The 3038-nt window shown below is 36.5% G+C and overlaps 1 protein-coding gene across 1 annotated transcript in view; it reads left to right on the top strand.

The window, feature by feature from the left end:
- The window catches only part of LOC106882105 (fasciclin-1), a 73669-nt gene that overhangs the window by 14300 nt on the left and 56331 nt on the right, over positions 1–3038 (top strand). The gene's annotated exons all lie outside the window — the stretch shown is intronic.

The raw sequence follows: 3038 nt of genomic DNA, 5'->3' as shown, positions 1-3038 counted from the left end.
TGTGTGTGTGTGTGTGTGTGTGTGTGTGTGTGTGTCTTTGCACCTCTGCATGCACCTGTGTTTACCTGTACATGCGTGTATCTGTATCTGTATGACTGCGTAACACGAGAATATATTTGCAATTATTTAAAGTTACAAGATTATCACCGAAATCAAAACAAATAATAATAATAACAACAATAATAATAATAATAAAAAGAAAAGCAAGCCAAAAGCAGAAAACATAAAAACAAAAATATAACAACTACAATACAATGCAAAAAGCAAAAAAAAAAAAAATTAAACCAAACCAAAACGAACCGAAGCGAAACCAATGGAAACGTAAAAAACTGGTAAAAACGCGAACACCCACAGATATAATCACACATACAGATTTACTTCTATACACACGCACGCACATACATAGTTCTATATTTATATACACACAAAGCTAAATTTATGCACACATACACACACAAACTCCCGCGCGCGTGCGCACGTACATCCATTTAGGAAATAAAAGAATATAAAGAAAGAAGCACGATGAAAACATTATATATTGGAAACAAATCCGATTTAGATTTCTAACTCCAACCAACACCCCAACCACTGACAACACTACCGGTACTGCAATTACTAACGTCAGCGTCGTCGTGATAATCCTCCTCCTCACCATTTTCAACAGTCATCAACATCATCATCATCATCATAAGTATTCTCGCCATTATCAATATCGTCATCGCCACCCCACCACCCCTACTACTACTACTACTACTACTTCTGCTACATTACTGCTACCTTCATCGTAATCATCACCATCATCATCATCATCATCACCACTGCTGTCATCGACTTCACGATCGTCATCATTCTGTTCGTCGCCAAATCTATCCTTCTGTCCCAGCTCGCCGCCATCTACGCCTTCACCCATCCCTGTAGGTAAGCAGCCATCTCTCTCTCTCAATCCACCCATCCGAAAACATGTAATCTCGAACGAAATACGAAAACTTCTGTGCATGATTGCCAAAGTACCACCAAGGGAATCCCTCCTTTTTTCCCAATAATAATAATAATAATAATAAACTGTAATAGAATACTAGAAAAGTACGACCAGAATAAGAGACAAAAAATGCAGGAAAACAAAACAATACAAATAAATTAAATAAGAGAAATGAAAGCGCACTGTTGATCTTACAAGATTAAATGTGGCAACGTAGTGTTTTGGTTTTAGAAACCTAGCTTTTCATTTATTCCTTGTCTTCACTTTCTCTCTCTCCCCCTCTCTCTCTCCTTTCTCCGTAAATCTGTCTCTCTCCTCCTCTCATTGTTTCTCCTGCTGCTCTACGTAGCTCTATTTCTCGCATTCTTTCCATTTTTTCCATGCTTTTGTCTTATTTCATAATCTTTTTCTCTAGTCTCTCTAGTCTTATCTAGTCTCATCTCTACCCCTCTCTCTCTCTCCACTCAATTGTCTTCCCCTCTCTCAAACCGTTTACTAATCTCTCTCTCCGTCTATTTCTCGTTTTCCTCCACCCCTCCTCTTTTCACTTGTCACCTCCGTTACTCTTTCCACTAGTTGTAAGATTACCTTAGTTTTTCCTCGGCATTATTTTACAATAATAACAACAATAAGAAGAACAATAACTAGGATAATAATGATGATAATCATTATTAATAATATCGTTTATTTATTTGTATATTTCTGTATTTGTTTGTGATATTTCTATAACCGCAGTTTTAATTCGCCATTTTCAACGAGATTCTACCTTCTCGTTGTGCAGTTATTCACTTAAGAGATTATCAAGTTCTACCTAAAACAAGCCAAATAAATAAAATGAATGAAAGATTTACAAAGAAAAATAAATAAGGAACGATTTTGAAAGAAATAAGAGCTTAAAGAATAAAAAAGAGCTACAAGAAGAAAAAGCAAAACAATTAAGAAATTCAGAAAACACCACCGCCTTCGCAACCACAAAAAATGTAAAAATACAAATATAAATTTGTATGTATGTGTGCGAAGGTGCATGAATATACACGCGCGCGTGTGTGTGTGTGTGTGTGTGTGTGTGTGTGTGTGTGTGTAGGAAACTTAAAGACCAAGCCGGATCATGAAGGTAAAATGATTTGCTAAAGCTTTGGAACTGAACCTTCCCTTCCCCCCCAACCCACCCAGCCACCCAGTTGAACTCGGTTGTATTGTGTGCCATGGTAGATCAAAGACCATGTGTACGTTTGTGTGTGTGTGTGTGTGTGTGTGTGTGTGTGTGTGTGTGTGTCATTATATTATATACCAGTATGTGTCAGTCTATCAGAGTATAGTGTGCTAAATCGAATTGCAGAGAAGATAATCAGAAGAGTAGGTATCGAAGAGGAGTGAGTTTATTGTACAACCTGCATTGTATGGTTTACAATTGTTTCCACGACTTGAGGTAACCAATCACACGCCATGTCTATAGATATTCACGACAAAGACGATATAGTCATGCGTATCATGTTATGCATATTACACTGGAAGTTGTTTCATCGGAACCGATTCATCATCAACTTGATCCTCACGAAACAACTGCTGGTGATATTACGTAGCATACATTGCTTCACGTTCAAAACTAAATCTTCCTTAATATCCATGTCTATAGATGTGATGAAACAATTGTAAACCATAGAATAAAAGTTCAGTAAGATTACGGATTTGTTGTTTGTTCGAAACCTGATTTTTCACAAGAAAATCCTTCATATAACTTCAGGTCGCCACTAATTGTGACTGCTCTCTGTAGTAAACGCCTGGTTTTACTAATCCCCACTTCATTTTCAGATATTAGATGTATATCATTTTTAAAACTTATCTCTACAGATTTTCTGTAGAAATTAGAACCAACACTAAAAGTTACGTATACGAATGCGTCTATGTAAACAATGCAATCAAAGATAGAAAAAATAGGTTATGCGTGTATATGCATATTTCAAGAATTTTTGCTCCTCCTTCAGCATCACTTCCAATCCATTAACCATCCACGAACACACTGCTTAAATAGCCAGCAAATTTAGCAATTTATATATAT

This window comes from Octopus bimaculoides, chromosome 24, assembly GCF_001194135.2.
Source record: "Octopus bimaculoides isolate UCB-OBI-ISO-001 chromosome 24, ASM119413v2, whole genome shotgun sequence".
In the NCBI taxonomy this organism is placed as follows: domain Eukaryota; kingdom Metazoa; phylum Mollusca; class Cephalopoda; order Octopoda; family Octopodidae; genus Octopus; species Octopus bimaculoides.
Note: the sequence above shows the minus strand (reverse complement) of the source record. Positions and strands in the feature narration are given on the sequence as shown.